Source organism: Lissotriton helveticus, chromosome 4_1 (assembly GCF_964261635.1).
Source record: "Lissotriton helveticus chromosome 4_1, aLisHel1.1, whole genome shotgun sequence".
Classification (NCBI taxonomy): domain Eukaryota; kingdom Metazoa; phylum Chordata; class Amphibia; order Caudata; family Salamandridae; genus Lissotriton; species Lissotriton helveticus.
Genome location: NC_136063.1, coordinates 1692827290 through 1692852426, shown reverse-complemented (window position 1 = coordinate 1692852426; position 25137 = coordinate 1692827290). Strand labels below are relative to the sequence as shown.

Below are 25137 nucleotides of genomic sequence, written 5' to 3'. Positions count from 1 at the left end.
TGTGGAGGACCCGTCAGGGCATTGCCCGTTTGGAAGCCCGTTCGGAAGGCGAGAGGAGGCGGGGGCAGGGAACTCTCCTCAATTTTTTCCCAGAGGTTTGGGGACAAGCCTTTGCACGCTTGAGCCAGCCGGGCCTGCATCAGCAGATCCTGCTCCTCTGGCAAGGAAGAGCTTGTAGGTAAAAAAAAAAAAGGGGAGAAATCTGCAAGAGCCGGGTTAAAAATTTTCCGGGGCAGACTCATGTTCCCCAAGAAGCAAGAACTTCCTCCTGGTCCCTTCAGTGGGAAAAAACATAGGAGGTGTATTTCTCTAAGCAGTGGATCTGCGTAGATGGCACTGCATTGCTTTGGGAAGCATCCATGCTGGTAGCAGAGTAGCAGGAGACCCCACAGCTGAGACTTGAATGGAGACTGTTGGGGAGGGGCAGTGGAAGGTGTAGTAGGGCAGAGGAAAAAGCTTTTCAAAAGCATCTGTACTTTCTTACAAACCAGCTAAAAACCCATACCAGGAATGGGGCTCAAACCCATGCGGACAAACGTCCATTGGATCTTAAGTCCAAAGCCTTAACCACTCGGCCACCCTGGTGGGACCCAAGGCCCAGCTTTACTCTACTCCCTTTTTATGCTGGCTGCTGCAGCGCCGGCTGTCCAGCAAGAGGTGTTTGCGGAGTTAAAATGCTTTTGCAGGAGGTTAAAGGTAATTGCTTATGAAAAACACACTGTGTGACACCTAACTTTCTCACACTCGGACTTTACCGGCAATTTTTACATTGGAGTTTGCTTAGTCACAATAAGGGACTGAGCAAGGCAAGCACACAAGAGCATCTCCTTCCTGGTGGTCTAGTGGCTAGGATTCGGTGCTTTCACCGCCGCGGCCCGGGTTCGATTCACGGTCAGGGAAGATTCCTCTAAAGCATAGATCTGAGTGTTTTGTCCCAGTAGCTTTTTTTAATTGAAGGTCCTTAAAAAGGCACCCCTACCTATAGACAAAAGAGGAGGAAAGGGACTGGGTACCCCGTGCCCCAGGTTGTTTTGCTTCCATTGCCCTCAGCCACCTTCATGCGCACGCACTCCCCCACCCGGTCAGGTTCTCTATGTGTGCATAAAGTGCAGTACCAGCTCACCAGAAAGGTAAATTGCTGGAAAACCCTGCTGTGATGCATACATCTACTTTCGAGCACTCTTCTCCCTTGCACTCCTGAATTGCTTAAGCGCAATGTATTCTTCCAGCAAGCTGAATAACGAGACAGGGTTGAGAAGGTGTTCCAGCTGTCTATGCGCCATCAGCAGCCAATAGGGGTCCCTCTTGTGTTTTCCCGGGGATCCCGATTGTACAGGAATTCATTGGTTCAGTAGCAAGGGGGAGAGGATGGCCTGTGCTTGGAAGTGACAGACAGTTGGGTGGCATCATGAGGATTTTTTCAAGTTCTGATTCATATTTGCTGTAGAAAAAAATATGCTTTCAGCCCCCATGAGCTTTGTCATTCGAAAAGCAGTGTATGAACTTTTGCTGCATGGCTTTGGGCTCCCTGGTGGTCTAGTGGTTAGGATTCGGCGCTCTCACCGCCGCGGCCCGGGTTCGATTCCTGGTCTGGGAAAAGTCCTTCTTCTGCCCTTGAAAACTTTTCCTTCCCGTAGGTCGCGGGCTTCTCAAAATGAAGTTGCTTTCTGACTCACAGTTTGCCTAGCATCACACAGTATAGCTACAAATATGATTTCCACAAGGTCCCTTTAGAGGTGCTTTCCACGGCGCGAGGAAAGTCACTTGTGCAAGGCTCTTGAGCAAGTTAGAGCCTGTATTCCAATGTGCACTTCCTTTTGTAGGCTTCTGACCACGTGCGGCAGAAAGTCCCCTTTGACAGGGCCGCAGGCTTTGTTTCCAAACGGCATCCTGGACCCATTGCAACCCACTTTTTTGCTAAAATGGAAGTCTGGATCTGGGTAAGAAAAAACTGAGCTGCACATACGGAAAGCAGCAGAGGCCAGCCACAGGGAGGGTGTGGCCAGGGCTGTATGAAATGCATAGCGACCTGTGGCATCTTGGGAATGTATAGGCTTTGAAGCTTAACGGGTGCTGCAGGAGTCTGCCTGGCCGGAGAGATGCCTGTCTGGTACACCCCTCAGGACAGACGGTGCCTTCCGTTCGAACATGGAGGGTGAGGGACATGGGCCACCCTCAAATACAGGGGTGTGGGCATGGGCAGGATGGGTTGTGGGGGACCCGTCAGGGCATTGCCCGTTTGGAAGCCCGTTCGGAAGGCGAGAGGAGGCGGGGGCAGGGAACTCTCCTCAATTTTTTCCCAGAGGTTTGGGGACAAGCCTTTGCACACTTGAGCCAGCCGGGCCTGCATCAGCAGATCCTGCTCCTCTGGCAAGGAAGAGCTTGTAGGTAAAAACAAAAAAGGGGAGAAATCTGCAAGAGCCGGGTTAAAAAATTTCCGGGGCAGACTCATGTTCCCCAAGAAGCAAGTACTTCCTCCTGGTCCCTTCAGTGGGAAAATACATAGGAGGTGTATTTCTCTAAGCAGGGGATCTGCGTAGATGGCACTGCATTGCTTTGGGAAGCATCCATGCTGGTAGCAGAGTAGCAGCAGACCCCACAGCTGAGACTTGAATGGAGACTGTTCGGGAGGGGCAGTGGAAGGTGTAGTAGGGCGGAGGAAAAAGCTTTTCAAAAGCATCTGTACTTTCTTACAAACCAGCTGAAAACCCATACCAGGAATGGGGCTCGAACCCATGCGGACAAACATCCATTGGATCTTAAGTCCAACGGCTTAACCACTCAGCCACCCTGGTGAGACCCAAGGCCCAGCTTTATTCTACTCCCTTTTTATGCTGGCTGCTGCAGCACCGGCTGTCCAGCAAGAGGTGTTTGCGGAGTTAAAATGCTTTTGCAAGAGGCTAAAAGTAATTGCTTATGACAAACACACTGTGTGACACCTAACTTCCTCACACTCGGACTTTACGGGCAATTTTTACATTGGAGTTTGCTTAGTCACAATAAGGGGCTGAGCAAGGCAAGCACACAAGAGCATCTCCTCCCTGGTGGTCTAGTGGCTAGGATTCGGCGCTCTCACCGCCGAGGCCCGGGTTCGATTCCCGGTCAGGGAAGATTCCTCTGAAGCATAGATCTGAGTGTTTTGTCCACGTAGCTTTTTTTAATTGAAGGTCCCTAAAAAGGCACCCCTACCTATAGACGAAAGAGGAGAAAAGGGACTGGGTCCCCCGTGCCCCAGGTTGTTTTGCTTCCATTGCCCTCAGCCACCTTCATACGCACGCACCCCCCCACCCGGTCAGGTGCTCTATGTGTTCATAAAGTGCAGTACCAGCTCACCAGAAAGGTAAATTGCTGGAAAACCCTGCTGTGATGCATACATCTACTTTGGAGCACTCTTCTCCCCTGCACTCTTGAATCGCTTAAGCGCAATGTATTCTTCCAGCAAGCTGAATAACGAGACAGGGTTGAGAAGGTGTTCCAGCTGTCTATGCGCCATCAGCAGCCACTAGGGGTCCCTCTTGTGTTTTCCCGGGGATCCCGATTAAACAGGAATTCATCGGTTCAGTAGCAAGGGGAAAGGATGGCCTGTGCTTGGAAGTGACAGACAGTTGGGTGGCATCATGAGGATTTTTTCAAGTTCTGATTCATATTTGCTGTAGAAAAAAATATGCTTTCAGCCCCCATGAGCTTTGTCATTCGAAAAGCAGTGTATGAACTTTTGCTGCATGGCTTTGGGCTCCCTGGTGGTCTAGTGGTTAGGATTCGGCACTCTCACCGCCGCGGCCCGGGTTCGATTCCCTGTCTGGGAAAAGTCTTTCTTCTGCCCTTGAAAACTTTTCCTTCCCGTAGGTCGCAGGCTTCTCAAAATGAAGTTGCTTTCTGACTCACAGTTTGCCTAGCATCAAGCAGTATAGCTACAAATATGATTTCCGCAAGGTCCCTTTAGAGGTGCTTTCCACGGCGCGAGGAAAGTCACTTGTGCAAGGCTCTTGAGCAAGTGAGACCCTGTATTCCAAAGTGCACTTCCTTTTGTAGGCTTCTGACCACGTGCGTCAGGAAGTCCCCTTTGACAGGGCCGCAGGCTTTGTTTCCAAACGGCATCCTGGACCCATTGCAACTCACTTTTTTGCTAAAATGGAAGTCTGGATCTGGGTAAGAAAAAACTGAGCAGCACATACGGAAAGCAGCAGAGGCCAGCCACAGGGAGGGTGTGGCCAGGGCTGTCTGAAATGCATAGCGACCTGTGGCATCTTGGGAATGTATAGGCTTTGAAGCTTAACGGGTGCTGCAGGGGTCTGCCTGGCCGGAGAGATGCCTGTCTGGTACACCCCTCAGGACAGACGGTGCCTTCCGTTCGAACATGGAGGGTGAGGGACATGGGTCACCCTCATATACAGGGGTGTGGGCATGGGCAGGATGGGTTGTGGAGGACCCGTCAGGGCATTGCCCGTTTGGAAGCCCGTTCGGAAGGCGAGAGGAGGGAACTCTCCTCAATTTTTTCCCAGAGGTTTGGGGACAAGCCTTTGCACGCCTGAGCCAGCCGGGCCTGCATCAGCAGATCCTGCTCCTCTGGCAAGGAAGAGCTTGTAGGTAAAAACAAAAAAGGGGAGAAATCTGCAAGAGCCGGGTTAAAATATTTCCGGGGCAGACTCGTGTTCCCCAAGAAGCAAGTACTTCTTCCTGGTACCTTCAGTGGGAAAAGACATAGGAGGTGTATTTCTCTAAGCAGGGGATCTGCGTAGATGGCACTGCATTGCTTTGGGAAGCATCCATGCTGGTAGCAGAGTAGCAGCAGACCCCACAGCTGAGACTTGAATGGAGACTGTTGGGGAGGGGCAGTGGAAGGTGTAGTAGGGCAGAGGAAAAAGCTTTTCATAAGCATCTGTACTTTCTTACAAACCAGCTGAAAACCCATACCAGGAATGGGGCTCGAACCCATGCAGACAAACATCCATTGGATCTTAAGTCCAACGCCTTAACCACTCGGCCACCCTGGTGAGACCCAAGGCCCAGTTTTACTCTACTCCCTTTTTATGCTGGCTGCTGCAGCACCAGCTGTCCAGCAAGAGGTGTTTGCGGAGTTAAAATGCTTTTGCAGGAGGCTAAAGGTAATTGCTTATGACAAACACACTGTGTGACACCTAACTTCCTCACACTCGGAGTTTACGGGCAATTTTTACTTTGGAGTTTGCTTAGTCACAATAAGTGGCTGAGCAAGGCAAGCACACAAGAGCCTCTCCTCCCTGGTGGTCTAGTGGCTAGGATTCGGTGCTTTCACTGCCGCGGCCCGGGTTCGATTCCAGGTCAAGGAAGATTCCTCTAAAGCATAGATCTGAGTGCTTTGCCCCAGTAGCTTTTTTTAATTGAAGGTCCTTAAAAAGGCACCCCTACCTATAGAAGAAAGAGGAGGAAAGGGACTGGGTCCCCTGTGCCCCAGGTTGTTTTGCTTCCATTGCCCTCAGCCACCTTTATGTGCGCGCACTCCCCCACCCGGTCAGGTTCTCTATGTGTGCATAAAGTGCAGTACCAGCTCACTAGAAAGGTAAATTGCTGGAAAACCCTGCTGTGATGCATACATCTACTTTGGAGTACTCTTCTCCCTTGCACTCCTGAATTGCTTAAGCGCAATGTATTCTTCCAGCAAGCTGAATAACGAGACAGGGTGGAGAAGGTGTTCCAGCTGTATATGCACCATTAGCAGCCACTAGGGGTCCCTCTTGTGTTTTCCCGGGGATCCCGATTGTACAGGAATTCATTGGTTCAGTAGCAAGGGGGAGAGGATTGCCTGTGCTTGGAAGTGACAGACAGTTGGGTGGCATCATGAGGATTTTTTCAAGTTCTGATTCATATTTGCTGTAGAAAAAAATATGCCTTCAGCCCCCATGAGCTTTGTCATTCGGAAAGCAGTGTATGAACTTTTGCTGCATGGCTCTGGGCTCCCTGGTGGTCTAGTGGTTAGGATTCGGCGCTCTCACCGCCGCTGCCCGGGTTCGATTCCCGGTTTGGGAAAAGTCCTTCTTCTGCCCTTGAAAACCTTTCCTTCACGTAGGTTGTGGGCTTCTCAAAATGAAGTTGCTTTCTGACTCACAGTTTGCCTAGCATCACGCAGTATAGCTCCAAATATGATTTCCGCAAGGTCCCTTTAGAGGTGCTTTCCACTGCGCGAGGAAAGTCACTTGTGCAAGGCTCTTGAGCAAGTGAGACCCTGTATACCAAAGTGCACTTCCTTTTGTAGGCTTCTGACCACACGGCGTGCGGCAGGAAGTCCCCTTTGACATGGCCGCAGGCTTTGTTTCCAAACGGCATCCTGGACCCATTGCAACCCACCTTTGTGCTAAAATGGAAGTCTGGATCTGGGTAAGAAAAAACTGAGCTGCAAATACGGAAAGCAGCAGAGGCCAGCCACAGGGAGGGTGTGGCCAGGGCTCTCTGATTTGCATAGCGACCTGTGGCATCTTGGGAATGTATAAGCTTTGAAGCTTAACGGGTGCTGCAGGGATCTGCCTGGCCGGAGAGATGCCTGTCTGGTACACCCCTCAGGACAGACGGTGCCTTCCGTTCGAACATGGAGGGTGAGGGACATGGGTCACCCTCATATACAGGGGTGTGGGCATGGGCAGGATGGGTTGTGGGGGACCCGTCAGGGCATTGCCCGTTTGGAAGCCCGTTCGGAAGGCGAGAGGAGGGAACTCTCCTCAATTTTTTCCCAGAGGTTTGGGGACAAGCCTTTGCACGCTTGAGCCAGCCGGGCCTGCATCAGCAGATCCTGCTCCTCTGGCAAGGAAGAGCTTGTAGGTAAAAACAAAAAGGGGGAGAAATCTGCAAGAGCCAGGTTAAAACATTTCCGGGGCAGACTCATGTTCCCCAAGAAGCAAGTACTTCCTCCTGGTCCCTTCAGTGGGAAAAGACATAGGAGGTGTATTTCACTAAGCAGGGGATCTGCGTAGATGGCACTGCATTGCTTTGGGAAGCATCCATTCTGGTAGCAGAGTAGCAGCAGACCCCACAGCTGAGACTTGAATGGAGACTGTTGGGGAGGGGCAGTGGAAGGTGTAGTAGGGCGGAGGAAAAAGCTTTTCAAAAGCATCTGTACTTTCTTACAAACCAGCTGAAAACCCATACCAGGAATGGGGCTCGAACCCATGTGGACAAACGTCCATTGGATCTTAAGTCCAACGGCTTAACCACTCGGCCACCCTGGTGAGACCCAAGGCCCAGCTTTACTCTACTCCCTTTTTATGATGGCTGCTGCAGCACCGGCTGTCCAGCAAGAGGTGTTTGCGGAGTTAAAATGCTTTTGCAGGAGGCTAAAGGCAATTGCTTATGACAAACACACTGTGTGACACCTAACTTCCTCACACTCGGACTTTACGGGCAATTTTTACATTGGAGTTTGCTTAGTCACAATAAGGGGCTGAGCAAGGCAAGCACACAAGAGCATCTCCTCCCTGGTGGTCTAGTGGCTAGGATTCGGCGCTTTCATCGCTGCTGACCGGGTTCGATTCCCGGTCAGGGAAGATTCCTCTAAAGCATAGATCTGAGTGTTTTGTCCCAGTAGCTTTTTTTAATTGAAGGTCCTTAAAAAGGCACCCCTACCTATAGACGAAAGAGGAGGAAAGGGACTGGGTCCCCCGTGCCCCAGGTTGTTTTGCTTCCATTGCCCTCAGCTACCTTCATGCGCACGCACTCCCCCACCCGGTCAGGTTCTCTATGTGTGCATAAAGTGCAGTACCAGCTCACTAGAAAGGTAAATTGCTGTAAAACCCTGCTGTGATGCATACATCTACTTTGGAGTACTCTTCTCCCTTGCACTCCTGAATTGCTTAAGCGCAATGTTTTCTTCCAGCAAGCTGAATAACGAGACAGGGTGGAGAAGGTGTTCCAGCTGTCTATGCGCCATCAGCAGCCACTAGGGGTCCCTCTTGTGTTTTCCCGGGGATCCCGATTGTACAGGAATTCATTGGTTCAGTAGCAAGGGGGAGAGGATTGCCTATGCTTGGAAGTGACAGACAGTTGGGTGGCATCATGAGGATTTTTTCAAGTTCTGATTCATATTTGCTGTAGAAAAAAATATGCTTTCAGCCCCCATGAGCTTTGTCATTCGGAAAGCAGTGTATGAACTTTTGCGGCATGGCTCCGGGCTCCCTGGTGGTCTAGTGGTTAGGATTCGGCGCTCTCACCGCCGCGGCCCGGGTTCGATTCCCGGTCTGGGAAAAGTCCTTCTTCTGCCCTTGAAAACTTTTCCTTCCCGTAGGTCGCGGGCTTCTCAAAATGAAGTAGCTTTCTGACTCACAGTTTGCCTAGCATCACGCAGTATAGCTCCAAATATGATTTCCACAAGGTCCCTTTCGAGGTGCTTTCCACTGCACGAAGAAAGTCACTTGTGCAAGGCTCTTGAGCAAGTGAGACCCTGTATTCCAAAGTGCACTTCCTTTTGTAGGCTTCTGACCACACGGCGTGCGGCAGGAAATCCCCTTTGACAGGGCCGCAGGCTTTGTTTCCAAACGGCATCCTGGACCCATTGCAACCCACCTTTTTGCTAAAATGGAAGTCTGGATCTGGGTAAGAAAAAACTGAGCTGCAAATACGGAAAGCAGCAGAGGCCAGCCACAGGGAGGGTGTGGCCAGGGCTCTCTGATTTGCATAGCGACCTGTGGCATCTTGGAAATGTATAGGCTTTGAAGCTTAACGGGTGCTGCAGGGGTCTGCCTGGCCGGAGAGATGCCTGTCTGGTACACCCCTCAGGACAGACGGTGCCTTCCATTCGAACATGGAGGGTGAGGGACATGGGTCACCCTCATATACAGGGGTGTGGCTGTTGGCAGGACGGGTTGTGGGGGACCCGTCAGGGCATTGCCCGTTTGGAAGCCTGTTCGGAAGGCGAGAGGAGGCGGGGGCAGGGAACTCTCCTCAATTTTTTCCCAGAGGTTTGGGGACAAGCCTTTGCACGCTTGAGCCTGCCGGGCCTGCATCAGCAGATCCTGCTCCTCTGGCAAGGAAGAGCTTGTAGGTAAAAAACAAAAAGGGGAGAAATCTGCAAGAGCCGGGTTAAAAAATTTCCGGGGCAGACTCATGTTCCCCAAGAAGCAAGTACTTCCTCCTGGTCCCTTCAGGTGGAAAAGACATAGGAGGTGTATTTCTGTAAGCAGGGGATCTGCGTAGATGGCACTGCATTGCTTTGGGAAGCATCCATGCTGGTAGCAGAGTAGCAGCAGACCCCACAGCTGAGACTTGAATGGAGACTGTTGGGGAGGGGCAGTGAAAGGTGTAGTAGGGCAGAGGAAAAAGCATCTGTACTTTCTTACAAACCAGCTGAAAACCCATACCAGGAATGGGGCTCGAATCCATGTAGACAAAGGTCCATTGGATCTTAAGTCTAACGCCTTAACCACTCGGCCACCCTGGTGAGACCCAAGGCCCAGCTTTACTCTACTCCCTTTTTATGCTGGCTACTGCAGCACCGGCTATCCAGCAAGAGATGTTTGCGGAGTTAAAATGCTTTTGCAGAAGGCTAACGGTAATTGCTTATGAAAAACACACTGTGTGATACCTAACTTCCTCACACTCGGACTTTACGGGCAATTTTTACATTGGAGTTTGCTTAGTCACAATAAGGGGCTGAGCAAGGCCAGCACACAAGAGCATCTCCTCCCTGGTGTTCTAGTGGCTAGGATTCGGCGCTTTCACCGCCACGGCCTGGGTTCGATTCCCGGTCAGGGAAGATTCCTCTAAAGCATAGATCTGAGTGTTTTGTCCCAGTAGCTTTTATTAATTGAAGGTCCTTAAAAAGGCACCCCTACCTATAGACGAAAGAGGAGGAAAGGAACTGGGTCCCCCGTGCCCCAGGTTGTTTTGCTTCCATTGCCCTCAGCCACCTTCATGCGCACGCACTCCCCCACCTGGTCAGGTTCTCTATGTGTGCATAAAGTGCAGTACCAGCTCGCTAAAAAGGTAAATAGCTGGAAAACCCTGCTGTGATGTATACATCTACTTTGGAGTACTCTTCTCCCTTGCACTCCTGAATTGCTTAAGCGCAATGTATTCTTCCAGCAAGCTGAATAACGAGACAGGGTGGAGAAGGTGTCCCAGCTGTCTATGCACCATCAGCAGCCACTAGGGGTCCCTCTTGTGTTTTCCCGGGGATCCCGATTGTACAGGAATTCATTGGTTCAGTAGCAAGGGGGAGAGGATTGCCTGTGCTTGGAAGTGACAGACAGTTGGGTGGCATCATGAGGATTTTTTCAAGTTCTGATTCATATTTGCTGTAGAAAAAAATATGCTTTCAGCCCCCATGAGCTTTGTCATTCGGAAAGCAGTGTATGAACTTTTGCGGCATGGCTCTGGGCTCCCTGGTGGTCTAGTGGTTAGGATTCGGCGCTCTCACCGCCGCGGCCTGGGTTTGATTCCCGGTCAGGGAAAAGTCCTTCTTCTGCCCTTGAAAACTTTTCCTTCCCGTAGGTCGCGGGCTTCTCAAAATGAAGTTGCTTTCTGACTCACAGTTTGTCTAGCATCACGCAGTATAGCTCCAAATATGATTTCCGCAAGGTCCCTTAGAGGTGCTTTCCACGGCGCGAGGAAAGTCACTTGTGCAAGGCTCTTGAGCAAGTGAGACCCTGTATTCCAAAGTGCACTTCCTTTTGTAGGCTTAAGTCCCCTTTGACAGGGCCGCAGGCTTTGTTTCCAAACGGCATCCTGGACCCATTGCAACCCACTTTTTTGCTAAAATGGAAGTCTGGATCTGGGTAAGAAAAAACTGAGCTGCACATACGGAAAGCAGCAGAGGCCAGCCACAGGGAGGGTGTGGCCAGGGCTGTCTGAAATGCATAGCGACCTGTGGCATCTTGGGAATGTATAGGCTTTGAAGCTTAACAGGTGCTCCAGGGGTCTGCCTGGCCGGAGAGATGCCTGTCTGGTACACCCCTCAGGACAAACGGTGCCTTCCGTTTGAACATGGAGGGTGAGGGACATGGGTCACCCTCATATACAGGGGTGTGGGCATGGGCAGGATGGGTTGTGGAGGACCCGTCAGGGCATTGCCCGTTTGGAAGCCCGTTCGGAAGGCGAGAGGAGGCGGGGGCAGGGAACTCTCCTCAATTTTTTCCCAGAGGTTTGGGGACAAGCCTTTGCACGCTTGAGCCAGCCAGGCCTGCATCAGCAGATCCTGCTCCTCTGGCAAGGAAGAGCTTGTAGGTAAAAAAAAAAGGGGAGAAATCTGCAAGAGCCGGGTTAAAAAATTTCCGGGGCAGACTCATGTTCCCCAAGAAGCAAGTACTTCCTCCTGTTCCCTTCAGTGGGAAAAGACATAGGAGGTGTATTTCTTTAAGCAGGGGATCTGCGTAGATGGCACTGCATTGCTTTGGGAAGCATCCATGCTTGTAGCAGAGTAGCAGCAGACCTCACAGCTGGGGCTTGAATGGAGACTGTTGGGGAGGGGCAGTGGAAGGTGTAGTAGGGTAGAGGAAAAAGCTTTTCAAAAGCATCTGTACTTTCTTACAAACCAGCTGAAAACCCATACCAGGAATGGGGCTCGAACCCATGCGGACAAACGTCTATTGGATCTTAAGTCCAACGCCTTAACCACTCAGCCACCCTGGTGAGACCCAAGGCCCAGCTTTACTCTACTCCCTTTTTATGCTGGCTGCTGCAGCACAGGCTGTCCAGCAAGAGGTGTTTGCGGAGTTAAAATGCTTTTGCAGGAGGCTAAAGGTAATTGCTTATGACAAACACACTGTGTGACACCTAACTTCCTCACACTCAGACTTTACGGGCAATTTTTACTTTGGAGTTTGCTTAGTCACAATAAGGGACTGAGCAAGGCAAGCACACAAGAGCATCTCCTTCCTCGTGGTCTAGTGGCTAGGATTCGGCGCTTTCACTGCCGCGGCCCGGGTTCAATTCCCGGTCAGGGAAGATTCCTCTAAAGCATAGATCTGAGTGTTTTGTCCCAGTAGCTTTTTTTAAATGAAGGTCCTTAAAAAGGCACCCCTACCTATAGACGGAAGAGGAGGAAAGGGACTGGGTCCCCTGTTCCCCAGGTTGTTTTGCTTCCATTGCCCTCAGCCACCTTCATACGCACGCACTCCCCCACCCGGTCAGGTGCTCTATGTGTGCATAAAGTGCAGTACCAGCTCACCAGAAAGGTAAATTGCTGGAAAACCCTGCTGTGATGCATACATCTACTTTGGAGCACTCTTCTCCCTTGCACTCTTGAATCGCTTAAGCGCAGTGTATTCTTCCAGCAAGCTGAATAATGAGACAGGGTTGAGAAGGTATTCCAGCTGTCTATGCGCCATCAGCAGCCACTAGGGGTCCCTCTTGTGTTTTCCCGGGGATCCCGATTGTACAGGAATTTATTGGTTCAGTAGCAAGGGGGAGAGGATTGCCTGTGCTTGGAAGTGACAGACAGTTGGGTGGCATCATGAGGATTTTTTCAAGTTCTGATTCATATTTACTGTAGAAAAAAATATGCTTTCAGCCCCCATGAGCTTTGTCATTCGGAAAGCAGTGTATGACTTTTGCGGCATGGCTCTGGGCTCCCTGGTGGTCTAGTGGTTAGGATTCGGCGCTCTCACCGCCGCGACCCGGGTTCGATTCCCGGTCTGGGAAAAGTCCTTCTTCTGCCCTTGAAAACTTTTCCTTCCCGTAGGTCGCGGGCTTCTCAAAATGAACTTGCTTTCTGACTCACAGTTTGCCTAGCATCACGCAGTATAGCTCCAAATATCATTTTCGCAAGGTCCCTTTATAGCTGCTTTCCACAGCGGGAGGAAAGTCACTTGTGCAAGGCTCTTGAGCAAGTGAGACCCTGTATTCCAAAGTGCAATTCCTTTTGTAGGCTTCTGACCACATGGCGTGCGGCAGGAAGTCTCCTTTGACAGGCCTGCAGGCTTTGTTTCCAAATGGCATCCTGGACCCATTGCAACCCACCTTTTTGCTAAAATGGAAGTCTGGATCTGGGTAAGAAAAAACTGAGCTGCACGTACGGAAAAAAGCAGAGGCCAGCCACAGGGAGGGTGTGGCCAGGGCTGTCTGATTTGCATACTGACCTGTGGCATCTTGGGAATGTATAGGCTTTGGAGCTTAACGGGTGCTGCAGGGGTCTGCCTGGCTGGAGAGATGCCTGTCTGGTACACCCCTCAGGACAGACGGTGCCTTCCGTTCGAACAGGGAGGGTGAGGGACATGGGTCACCCTCATATACAGGGGTGTGGCTGTGGGCAGGACGGGTTGTGGGGGCACGTCAGGGCATTGCCCGTTTGGAAGCCCGTTCGGAAGGCGAGAGGAGGCGGGGGCAGGGAACTCTCCTCAATTTTTCCCCAGAGGTTTGGGGAAAAGCCTTTGCACGTTTGAGCCAGCCGGGCCTGCATCAGCAGATCCTGCTCCTCTGGCAAGGGAGAGCTTGTAGGTGAAATCAAAAAAGGGGAGAAATCTGCAAGAGCCGGGTTAAAAAATTCCAGCGGCAGACCCATGTTCCCCAGGAAGCAAGTACTTCCTCCTGCTCCCTTCAGTGGGAAAAGATATAGGAGGTGTATTTCTCTAAGCAGGGGATCTGCATAGATGGCACTGCATTGCTTTGGGAAGCATCCATGCTGGTAGCAGAGTAGCAGCAGACCCCACAGCTGAGACTTGAATGGGGACTGTTGGAGAGGGGCAGTGGAAGGGCGCAGGAAAATGCTTTTCAAAAGCATCTGCACTTTCTTACAAAGCAGCTGAAAACCCATACCAGGAATGGGGCTCGAACCCATGCGGACAAACGTCCATTGGATCTTAAGTCCAACGCCTTAACCACTCGGCCACCCTGGTGAGACCCAAGGCCCAGCTTTACTCAACTCCCTTTTTCTGCTGGCTGCTGCAGCACCGGCTGTCCAGCAAGAGCTGTTTGCGGAGTTAAAAGGCTTTTGCCGGAGGCTAAAGGTAATTGCTTATGACAAACACACTGTGTGACACCTAACTTTCTCCCACTTGGACTTTACTGGCAATTTTTATATTGGAGTTAGCTTAGTCACAATAAGGGGGTGAGCAAGGCAAGCACACAAGAGCATCTCCTCCCTGGTGGTCTAGTGGCTAGGATTCTGCGCTTTTACCGCCGCGGCCCGGGTTCGATTCCCGGTCAGGGAAGATACCTCTAAAGCATAGATTTGAGTGTTTTGTCCCAGTAGCTTTTTTTAAATGAAGGTCCTTAAAAAGGTACCCCTACCCATGAACGAAAGAGGAGGAAAGGGACTTGGTCCCCTGTGCCCCAGGTTGTTTTGCTCCCATTGCCCTCAGCCACCTTTATGCGCACGCACTCCTCCACCCAGTCTGGTGCTCTATGTGTGTGTAAAGTGCAGTACCAGCTCACCAGAAAGGTAAATTGCTGGAAACCCCTGCTGTGATGCATACATCTACTTTGGAGCGCTCTTCTCCCTTGCATTCTTGAATCGCTTAAGCGCAATGTATTCTTCCAGCAAGCTGAATAACGAGACAGGGTTGAGAAAGTGTTCCAGCTGTCTGTGCGCCATCAGCAGCCACTAGGTGTCCCTCTTGTGTTTTCCCGTGGATCCCGATTGTACAGGAATTCATCGGTTCAGTAGCAAGGGGGAGAGGATGGCCTGTGCTTGGAAGTGACAGACAGTCGGGTGGCATTATGAGGATTTTTTCAAGTTCAGATTCATATGTGCTGTAGAGAAAAATAAGCTTTCAGCCCCCATGAGCTTTGTCATTCGGAAAGCAGTGTATGAACTTTTGCTGCATGGCCCTGGGCTCCCTGGTGGTCTAGTGCAGGGGTGCCCAAACCTGTCCTGGCGGGCCGTATCCATGCCAGATTTTTGGGATATCCCCATCTGGTGATCACGGTCCGATCCCCGGCGCCGGCCGCAGATCAGAGTGCCCAGGACGGGGTCCATGTGACCCGGGCAGTCCTATCCCCTGGGTGTACGTGGTTGTCCGACATGTCGGTCGGATGTGCTTTTACGTACCGGATCGGAATCGGCCCCCATAAAATCATACGTAAAGTATATAGCGAATCAACCTGAAATCTGCTGGGTCAGAAAGGGCTCGATTCCGATCCGTGTCGGAAGGTTAGGAGTCCGTACGAATTTGTCGGGACGGCATGGCAGAGTGCCCGGGATGGGCTCCATGGCTCTTGGGCAGTCGTCCCCCGGGCGTCCGGGGCTCCATCCAGGCCGACGGCATGGCAGAGTGCCCGGGACGGGCTCCATGCGTCCCTGGCATTCGTCCCCCGGGCGTCCGGGGCTCCATCCAGGCCGGCGGCATGGCAGAGTGCCCGGGTCGGGCTCCATGCGTCCCGGGCATTCGTCCCCCGGGCGCCTGAAACTGCTGGGTCAGAAAGGGCTCGATTCCGATCCGTGTCGGAAGGTTAGGAGTCCGTACGAATTTGTCGGGACGGCATGGCAGAGTGCGCGGGATGAGCTCCATGGCTCTTGGGCAGTCGTCCCCCGGGCGCCCGGGGCTCCATCCCGGCCGACAGCATGGAAACGTGCCCAGGACGGGCTCCATGCGTCCCGGGCCTCCGTCCCCCGGGCGTCCGGGGCTCCATCCAGGCTGACGGCATGGCAGAGTGCCCGGGACGGGCTCCATGCGTCCCGGGCATTCGTCCCCCGGGCGCCCGGGGCTACATCCAGGCTGATGGTATGGCAGAGTGCCCGGGTCGGGCTCCATGGTTTTCACGGTGGTCCTCCCCTGGGTGTCAGGGGGCTCCTGGCCGACGGCATGGAAAAGTGCCCAGGACGGGCTCCATGCGTCCCGGGCATTCGTCCCCCGGGCGTCCGGGGCTCCATCCAGGCCGACGGCATGGCAGAGTGCCCGGGTCGGGCTCCATGGTTTCCAGGGTGGTCCTCCCCAGGGTGTCGGGGCGCTCCAGGCCGACGGCATGAAAAAGTGCCCAGGACGGGCTCCATGCGTCCTGGGCATTCGTCCCGGGACGGGGACAGGGTGGGGAAGAGTCCAGGCGGCTTCACCTCCATGCCCAGCCATCTGATCGCCCAGATTTCCTCGGCCATCTGGTCGCCCGCAACGCTTTCCTATGGGGGGGGGGGACCAGATGGCCGAACTTCCCTGGAAGTCCCGATGAGGTGCCATTCGCCTCCCGGATCCCAGCGAGGGCTCCATGAGGTCGGGTTCTTTCATGCCTTGGGTCCCCTCTGTCACCTCGCGTGCACAGATTGCAAGAAAGGGGGGTAATTTCCCTCCGGATTACTAAGGGCAGGGTACGCCCGGACACCCCTCCAGGGCTGGTGGTTCTCTGCCATGGGGACCAGATAGGCTATGCCTGGGCAACACCTCCCTAGCCACCCGGGGCTTCCTTCCTCCAGGCCAACTGCATGTCAAATTGCTCAGGACGGGCTCCATGGCTCTTGGGCAGTCGTCCCCCGGGCGTCCGGGGCTCCATCCAGGCCGACGGCATGGCAGAGTGCCCGGGACGGGCTCCATGCGTCCCGGGCCTTCGTCCCCCGGGCGTCCGGGGCTCCATCCAGGCTGACAGCATGGCAGAGTGCCCGGGTCGGGCTCCATGGTTTTCAGGGTGGTCCTCCCCTGGGTGTCGGGGCGCTCCAGGCCAATGGCATGGAAAAGTGCCCAGGACGGCCTCCATGCGTCCCGGGCATTCGTCCCCCGGGCGTCCGGGGCTCCATCCAGGCTGACGGCATGGGAGAGTGCCCGGGTCGGGCTCCATGGTTTTCAGGGTGGTCCTCCCCTGGGTGTCGGGGCGCTCCAGGCCAATGGCATGGAAAAGTGCCCAGGACGGGCTCCATGCGTCCCGGGCATTCGTCCCGGGACGGGGACGGGGGACAGGGTCGGGAGAGTCCAGGCGGCTTCACCTCCGTGTCCAGCCATCTGATCGTCCGGATTCCCTCGGCCATCTGGTCGCCCGGATCCCCTCGGGCATCTGGTCGCCCGCAACGCTTTCCTATGGGGCGACCAGATGGCCGAACTTCCCTGGAAGTCCCGATGAGGTGCCATTTGCCGCCCGGATCCCAGGGAGGGCTCCAGGAGGTCGGGTACATTCGCGCCTTGGGTCCCCTCTGTCACCTCGCGTGCACAGATTACAAGAAAAGGGGGTAATTTTCCTCCGGATTACTAGGGAGAAGGGTACGCCCGGACACCCCTCCGAGGCTGGTGGTTCTCTGCCATGGGGACCAGATGGGCTATGCCTGGGCAACACCTCCCTAGGCCACCCGGGGCTTCCTTCCTCCAGGCCAACTGCATGTCAAATTGCCCAGGACGGGCTCCATGGCTCCTGGGCAGTCGTCCCCCGGGCGTCCGGGGCTCCATCCAGGCTGACGGCATGGAAAAGTGCCCAGGACAGGCTCCATGCGTCCCGGGCATTCATCCCCCGGGCGTCCGGGGCTCCATCTAGGCTGACGGTATGGAAGAGTGCCCAGGTCGGGCTCCATGCGTCCAGGGCATTCGTCCCCTGGGCGTCCGGGGCTCCATCTAGGCTGACGGTATGGCAGAGTGCCCAGGTCGGGCTCCATGGTTTTCACGGTGGTCCTCCCCTGGGTGTCTGGGGGGGGCTCCAGGCCGAAGGCACGGAAAAGTGCCCAGGACGGGCTCCATGCGTCCCGGGCATTCGTCCCCCGGGCGTCCGGGGCTCCATCCAGGCTGACGGCATGACAGAGTGACTGGGTCGGACTCCATGGGTCCCGGGCAGCCCTCCCCCGGGCGTCCAGGGCTCCCACCGCCAGGCCGACGGCATGTCAAAGTGTCCAGGACGGGCTCCATGAGTCCGGGACAGTCCTCCCCCGGGCGTCCGGGACACCCATCTCCAGGAGGCCAACGGCATTGGCAAAGTACCCAGGACGGGCTCCATGGGTCCCGGGCAGACCTCCCTCGGGCGTCCGGGGCACCCATCTCCATGAGGCCAACGGCATTGGCAAAGTACCCAGGACGGGCTCCATGGGTCCCGGGCAGACCTCCCCCGGGCGTCCGGGGCACCCATCTCCACGAGGCCAACGGCATTGGCAAAGTACCCGGGGAGGGCTCCATGGGTCCCGGGTAGACCTCCCCCGGGCGTCCGGGGCACCCATCTCCACGAGGCCAACGGCATTGGCAAAGTACCCGGGAAGGGCTCCATGGGTCCCGGGTAGACCTCCCCCGGGCGTCCGGGGCTCCCACCTCCAGGCCGACGGAATGTCAAAGTACCCAGGACGGGCTCCATGGGTCCCGGGCAGCTTCCCCCGGGCGTCCGGGGCACCCACCTCCAGGCCGACGGCATGTCAAAGTACCCAGGATGGGCTCCACGGGTCCCGGGCATTCCTCCCCCAGGTCGTCCGGGCCCTAGAGCTCCGGTGGTCCAACCTGCGCCTGAGGCCCAGCCGGGGTCCAAGAGCCCTGCCTTGCGTGGGCAGGCAGTCAGGAACCCTACCGCGAAGGCTTGGGATGGATGGGGAGCTGGGAGTCCTTTCGATCCCGGCCCTCTGGTCGCCCGCGATGCTTTCCAATGGGGCGACCAGATGGCCGGGCTTCCCTGGAAGTCCCGATGAGGTGCCATTCGGCTCCCGGATCCCAGCTAGGGCTCCATGAGGTCGGGTTCTTTTACGCCTTGGGTCCCCTCTGTCACCTCGCGTGCACGGATTGCAAGAAAGGGGGGTAATTTCCCTCCGGATTACTAGGGGCAGGGTACGCCCGGACACCTCTCCAGGGCTGGTGGTTCTCTGCCCGGGGGACCAGATGAGATATGCCTGGGCAACACCTCCCCCGGGCGTCTGGGGGCTCCATTCTCCGGGCCAACGGCATGGCTCAATGCCCAGGACGGGCTCCACGTGTCCCGGACAGACCTCCCCTGGGCGTCCGGGGCACCCATCTCCAGGAGGCCAACGGGATGGCAAAGTACCCGGGAAGGGCTCCACGGGTCCCGGGCAGCCTTCCCCCGGGCGTCCGGGGCTCCCACCTCCAGGCCGACGGCATGTCACACTGCCCAGGACGGGCTCCATGGGCCCCGGACAGACCTCCCCCGGGCGTCCGGGGCACCCATCTCCAGGAGGCCAACGGGATGGCAAAGTACCCGGGAAGGGCTCCACGGGTCCCGGGCAGCCTTTCCTCGGGCGTCCAGGGCTCCCACCTCCAGGCCGATGGCATGTCACACTGCCCAGGACGGGCTCCATGGGCCCCGGACAGACCTCCCCGGGCGTCCGGGGCACCCATCTCCAGGAGGCCAACGGGATGGCAGAGTAACCGGGAAGGGCTCCATGGGTCCCGGGCAGCCCTCCCCCGGGCGTCCGGGGCTCCCACCTCCAAGACGACGGCATGTCAAAGTGCCCAGGGCGGGCTCCACGGGCCCCGGGCAGCCCTCCCCCCGGGCGTTCGGGGCACACATCTCCAGGAGGCCAACGGCGTTGCAAGTACCCGGAAAGGGCTCCACGGGTACCGGGCAGTCCTCCCCCCGGGCGTCCGGGGCACCCATCTCCATGAGGCCAACGGCATTGGCAAAGTACCCAGGAAGGGCTCCACGGGTCCCGACCAGGCTTCCCACGGGCGTCCCGGGCACCCTCCTCCAGGCCGACGGCATGTCAAAGTGTCCAGGACGGGCTCCATGGGTCCCGGGCAGCCCGCTCCCGGGCGTCCGGGGCTCCCACCTCCAGGCCGACGGCATGTCAAAGAGCCCAGGACGGGATCCACGGGTACCGGGCAGTCCTCCCCCGGGCGTCCGGGGCTCCCATCTCCAGGCCAAGGGCATGGCTCAATGCCCAGGACGGGCTCCATGGGTCCCGCGCAGGCCTCCCACGGGCGTCCGGGGCAACCATCTCCATGAGGCCAACGGCATTGGCAAAGTACCCGGGAAGGGCTCCACGGGTCCCAGGCAGGCCTCCCCCGGGCGTCCAGGGCACCCACCTCCAGGCCGACGGCATGTAAAAGTGCCCAGGACGGGCTCCATGGGTCCCGGGCAGCCCGCCCCCGGGCATCTGGGGCACCCATCTCTAGGAGGCCAACGGCGTTGCAAAGTACCCGGGAAGGGCTCCACGGGTACCGGGCAGTCCTCCCCCGGGCGTCCGGGGGCTCCCTTCTCCAGGCCAACGGCATGGTTCAATGCCCAGGACGGGACGTCAAGTGGCCAGGACGGGCTCCATGCGTCCCGGGCATTCGTCCCGGGACGGGGACGGGGTGGGGAAGAGTCCAGGCGGCTTCACCTCCATGCCCGGCCATCTGATCGCCCAGATTCCCTCAGCCATCTGGTCGCCCAGATCCCCTCGGGCATCTGGTCGCCCGCAACGCTTTCCTATGGGGGGGACCAGATGGCCGAACTTCCCTGGAAGTCTTAATGAGGTGCCATTCGCCTCCCGGATCCCAGCGAGGGCTCCATGAGGTCGGGTTCTTTCACGCCTTGGGTCCCCTCTGTCACCTCGCGTGCACAGATTGCAAGAAAGGGGGGTCATTTGCCTCCGGATTACTATGGGGCAGGGTATGCCCGGACACCCCTCCAGGGTTGGTGGTTCTCTGCCATGGGGACCAGATGGGCTGTGCCTGGGCAACACCTCCCTAGGCCACCCGGGGCTTCCTTCCTCCAGGCCAACTGCATGTCAAATTGCCCAGGACGGGCTCCATGGCTCTTGGGCAGTCGTCCCCCGGGCGTCCGGTGCTCCATCCAGGCCGACGGCATGGCAGAGTGCCCGGGACAGGCTCCATGCGTCCCGGGCCTTCGTCCCCCCCGGGCGTCCGGGGCTCCATCCAGGCTGACGGCATGGCAGAGTGCCCGGGTCGGGCTCCATGGTTTCCACGGTGGTCCTCCCCTGGGTGTCGGGGCGCTCCAGGCCGACGGCATGGCAGAGTGCCCGGGACGGGCTCCATGCGTCCCGGGCCTTCGTCCCCCGGGCGCCCGGGGCTCCATCCGGGCTGACGGCATGGCAGAGTGCCCGGGACGGGCTCCATGCGTCCCGGGCATTCGTCCCCCGGGCGTCCGGGGCTCCATCCGGGCTGACGGCATGTCAGAGTGCCCAGGACGGGCTCCACGGGTCCCGGGCGTCCGGGCCTCCCTTTCCCCGGGCCAACGGCTTGTCAGAGTGCCCAGGACGGGCTCCACGGGCCCCGGGCGTCCGGGGTTCCCTTCCCCGGGCCAGCGGCATGTCAGAGTGCCCAGGACGGGCTCCACGGGCCCCGGTCATCCGGGGCACCCTTCCCCGGGCCAGCGGCATGTCAGAGTGCCCAGGACCAGTTCCACGGGTCCCGGGCAGTCCTCCCCCGGGCGTCCGGGGCTCCCTTCCCCGGGCCAAAGCATTTCAGAGTGCCCAGGACGGGCTCCACGGGTCCCGGGCGTCCAGGGCTCCCTTCCCCGGGCCAACGGCTTGTCAGAGTGCCCAGGACGGGCTCCACGGGCCCCGGGCGTCCGGGGCACCCTTCCCCGGGCCAGCGGCATGTCAGAGTGCCCAGGACGAGTTTCACGGGTCCCGGGCAGTCCTCCCCCGGGTGTCCGGGGCTCCCTTCCCCGGGCCAAAGCATTTCAGAGTGCCCAGGACGGGCTCCACGGGTCCCGGACGTCCGGGGCTCCCTTCCCCGGGCCAACGGCATACGGGAGTGCCCAGGACGGGCTCCACAGGTCCCGGTCGTCTGGGGCTCCCTTCCCCGGGCCAACAGCTTGTCAGAGTGCCCAGGACGGGCTCCACGGGTCCCGGGCAGTCCTCCCCCGGGCCAACAGCAGGTCAGAGTGCCCAGGACGGGCTCCACGGGTCCCGGGCAGCCCGCCCCCTGGGCGTTCGGGGCCCCCATCTCCAGGAGGCCAACGGCGTTGCAAAGTACCCAGGAAGGGCTCCACGGGTACCGGGCAGTTCTCCCCCGGGCGTCCGGGGGCTCCCTTCTCCAGGCCAACGGCATGGCTCAATGCCCAGGACGGGCTCCATGGGTCCGGGGAGGCGTCCCATGCGCCTCCGGGCTTGGGAGCCCCGGCTGGGTCCAGGGGCCCGGCCGGGCCCCGGGTCGGGTCCTCCGGCCCTGGTCCCTGTCTCCCAGCCTACCGCACTGCCAAGGGCCTAGGAAGGGGTTCCGTTGTGCCCGGGGAGCCTCCCCTTGCTTGTCTGGGTTCAGGAGCTCTGTCCGGGGCCCCTAGGGGCCCAGGGGAGGGCGGCCTCCCCACCCCGGGCTCTGTCCTTGGTCCTGCTGCGTGGCAGGGTGCCCGGGACGGGGTCCGGAGGGACCGGGGAGGCGTCCCATGCACCTCCGGGCTTGGGAGCCCCGGCTGCGTCCAGGGGCCCGGCCGGGCCCCGGGTCGGGTGCTCCGGCCCTGGGCCCTGTCTCCCAGCCTGCCGCACTGCCAAGGGCCCGGGAAGGGGTTCCGATGTGCCCGGGGAGCCTCCCCTTGCTTGGCTGGGTTCAGGTACAAAGAAGAGGGGGTCCCAGTATAGACGGACAATGATTATCACATTTTGCAAAATTCAGTGAATTAATCCATCAACACACAAGTTAGATCTACCGAGTTTTATTCACTGGAAGATCAAATGCAATAAATACACAGATAACTTAATAGCTGTATTGAAGGTTATAAAGTGCCCCGGGAGGGAGGTGGGAAGTGATATAAGTGAGGATAAGGTAGTGACGGGATTGTGTGACAGTAAAATCAAACGTTAAAGAATGAGTAAAGCTGTGATTCTTCTAACAGCAAATACAAAAACGGCTAGCAATGACCAAAATAATAGGTAGACATATTCCACATGGTATAATGAATATGCATCGTTCAGGCGTGGAATTGCCGTAAGAAGCACAACAGTCGACGTTTCGACCCTCTTATCATTGCAGGTGAATTAAAATCCTTGCTGTGGGGTCTTCATCAGGACAAAGGGGTAGGGGCAGGCAACCTATTATATAAAGGAAAATAAACTTAGATTACACTCTAGAGGGGTACCATTCCAGCCTCTTGATTTATCACAATGGTAGTGGGTGTAAGAGAACTGAGGGTTAAGAATCTAGTGTAACACATTGCTGCGGAAAATTGTGCCACATGGTAATTGTCACACGGATCACTAAGTATCTGAGAACATAATAATTTACGAACTAAACATTAACACACATGCTAGTGTTTCGAAAGTATGGGCAGCATTAATTCAGCAGGACATTATAGTCCAACTTGTGACTGACTATGGGGCCTCGAGTAGCAAGATACGAAAAGAGGCACAGAACAACAGGTGACACATGGCATATGGCTCGCATGACATAGTTGTTGGCTAATGTCTAGGGCACGTCAAGGCATTGTATTGTAAGTAAACGTACCACACGTATGAACAATACTTCTAATGGTCAGGAAAGGGTAATGGCGCCGTCAGGGTGTGGCGGTACCTAAATGACAAATATTACCGTTCATGAAAAACTGGGACACAGGGATGCGATAAAGGTGGGTATAGAGGTAGAAACACAAGGCTTACCAATCATTCCGCAAAAACGCTCACTTGTAGTTAGTTGGGTGAGGGGCGTTGTGGGGATTGACTACGGGTTTGATCTGCAAAAAACAATTTAAGACAAGAAGTTGGCCTAAAGTTCAGGGCACACCGGCCAGCCCCTGTTATCTAGGGCAGACATAAAGAACCGATGAATGGTGGATTGAGAGGTAAAAAAGCGAGGCTTACCAATCATTCTGAAAAACGCTCGCTCGTACTTATTTTGATGCGAGGCGTCGTTAGGAGTAAATCCGGAATCAATCTGTGAAAGACAAGTATGGAACAGGGAGTTGGCCTACAGCGCACAAACCGCCGGCAAAGCTCTGTTATCTAGGGCGGAAAATTACTCACGGAGTCGGGGCTGATCACGCTGCTCGTTTCAGAAGTGTAACGCGAGCACGATTTCCTGGATACTATTGTAACCATGGAGATCAGGTCACGTGATTGCGTGTTAGGAAAAGAAGCTGGAAGACAGACTCAGTCAGGGGAGAGTCGTGTCATTGAATATTATGGAAAGGTATGATTCATACAGTCTGATGTAACCGCATTGCTGGGGAAGATCAATATCACTGTTGCAATTGTAATACATTAAATTGAAAGAGTCCCAGTGGCATGGCATCCCTCTCTGACATGAGGGAAAGGCAGATGTCAAAATTCGGACAAGTGAATAAAGCATTTCTAAATACCAGGACACCTAAATTGCAATTGACATACTGATGTAAATATGAACAATTTAAATAGCAAGAGTCAAATTAGCATGGCGTACCTCTCAAACATGAGGGTAAGGCACATGTCGACAACTTTACAGATAAATTAAGCGTTTCAAAATTCCAAGAACAGTAAATAAGGAGGCCAACCATATATACTGATTTGCATTAAGCATTTTCGAAATTCAAAGAACAGTAAAATGAAAAATAAAAAATAAAAAATAAAAATAAGGATAATATTAATAATAAAAAGCAAGATTGACAAGGCGTACCTCTCTAGAATGAGGGTAAAGCACATTGCGCCAATCAGGTAAATCAATTTATGACAGAAGGTTGAAACCCATGCATATTGGGACACAGTGGGTGGACTGAGCGGTTCAGACATAGTACAGATAGGATGGAGTACAGTGCTTAGTGGACATGAGGGTAGGGCACAATCCAAGATCAAGTATGGTCTACATAGTGTACATAGTCTAAGCTCCTTGATCATGTCCATAGAGCAAGGGTAAGACAGTAACATTAGACATGAGATTATGTCATCGATTGATTGACCCACCCGTGGTACAGGATGCTACATCATGGCAAGGTGGCCAATTGGGAAAAGGAACTATCGTGTTCGTTTAGGCCAGTGCTGATTGAATCAAAGAAATAGATCCATTTCAATTCGCGGGTGTTGAGAATATCAGCGATATTCCCACCTCGTGGTCCTAAAGTTGCTTTTTCGATGACAACCCAGTGTAGACTTTCGGGGAGATGAGAGTTCAATTTAAAATGGTCTACTAGTGGTGCACCCAGTGTTTCGCAACGGATTCTGCTCATGTGTTGCAAGATCCGGGTTTTGACTTTTTGTTGCGTCTGCCCAATGTAGATTTTTTGACAGGGGCAGGTAATGGCATAGATGATGTTGTTTGAATTGCAGTTACTGAATGATTTTAGTTTTACTGTAAGGTGGTGGTGTTGGAATTCTTTGGTTTGAATTGCTGAGTCGCAGGCTTTGCAGTTCCCACATTTAAAATGGCCAGTGACCGGAGGTAGGTTCCACAGGGAGGTAATGGTTGGTTGCGTTTCAGAGGATAGAAA

General features: G+C 55.5%; 13 non-coding genes across 13 annotated transcripts; 6 read left to right on the top strand and 7 right to left on the bottom strand.

Annotated features, from left to right (window-relative positions):
- Positions 1–502: 502 nt before the first annotated feature.
- TRNAL-UAA (transfer RNA leucine (anticodon UAA)) lies at positions 503–585 on the bottom strand. The gene has a single exon. It is a non-coding gene; the product is annotated as a tRNA-Leu (tRNA).
- A 940-nt stretch (positions 586–1525) lies between these two features.
- On the top strand, positions 1526–1597 carry TRNAE-CUC (transfer RNA glutamic acid (anticodon CUC)). The gene has a single exon. It is a non-coding gene; the product is annotated as a tRNA-Glu (tRNA).
- A 1115-nt stretch (positions 1598–2712) lies between these two features.
- On the bottom strand, positions 2713–2795 carry TRNAL-UAA (transfer RNA leucine (anticodon UAA)). Its single transcript has one exon. It is a non-coding gene; the product is annotated as a tRNA-Leu (tRNA).
- Positions 2796–3038: 243 nt separating this feature from the next.
- On the top strand, positions 3039–3110 carry TRNAE-CUC (transfer RNA glutamic acid (anticodon CUC)). Its single transcript has one exon. It is a non-coding gene; the product is annotated as a tRNA-Glu (tRNA).
- Positions 3111–4911: 1801 nt separating this feature from the next.
- TRNAL-UAA (transfer RNA leucine (anticodon UAA)) lies at positions 4912–4994 on the bottom strand. Its single transcript has one exon. It is a non-coding gene; the product is annotated as a tRNA-Leu (tRNA).
- Positions 4995–5934: 940 nt separating this feature from the next.
- Positions 5935–6006, top strand: TRNAE-CUC (transfer RNA glutamic acid (anticodon CUC)). The gene has a single exon. It is a non-coding gene; the product is annotated as a tRNA-Glu (tRNA).
- A 1110-nt stretch (positions 6007–7116) lies between these two features.
- TRNAL-UAA (transfer RNA leucine (anticodon UAA)) lies at positions 7117–7199 on the bottom strand. Its single transcript has one exon. It is a non-coding gene; the product is annotated as a tRNA-Leu (tRNA).
- Positions 7200–8139: 940 nt separating this feature from the next.
- TRNAE-CUC (transfer RNA glutamic acid (anticodon CUC)) lies at positions 8140–8211 on the top strand. Its single transcript has one exon. It is a non-coding gene; the product is annotated as a tRNA-Glu (tRNA).
- Positions 8212–9320: 1109 nt separating this feature from the next.
- TRNAL-UAA (transfer RNA leucine (anticodon UAA)) lies at positions 9321–9403 on the bottom strand. The gene has a single exon. It is a non-coding gene; the product is annotated as a tRNA-Leu (tRNA).
- Positions 9404–10343: 940 nt separating this feature from the next.
- TRNAE-CUC (transfer RNA glutamic acid (anticodon CUC)) lies at positions 10344–10415 on the top strand. The gene has a single exon. It is a non-coding gene; the product is annotated as a tRNA-Glu (tRNA).
- A 1094-nt stretch (positions 10416–11509) lies between these two features.
- On the bottom strand, positions 11510–11592 carry TRNAL-UAA (transfer RNA leucine (anticodon UAA)). Its single transcript has one exon. It is a non-coding gene; the product is annotated as a tRNA-Leu (tRNA).
- Positions 11593–12531: 939 nt separating this feature from the next.
- On the top strand, positions 12532–12603 carry TRNAE-CUC (transfer RNA glutamic acid (anticodon CUC)). The gene has a single exon. It is a non-coding gene; the product is annotated as a tRNA-Glu (tRNA).
- A 1110-nt stretch (positions 12604–13713) lies between these two features.
- TRNAL-UAA (transfer RNA leucine (anticodon UAA)) lies at positions 13714–13796 on the bottom strand. The gene has a single exon. It is a non-coding gene; the product is annotated as a tRNA-Leu (tRNA).
- Positions 13797–25137: the final 11341 nt, after the last annotated feature.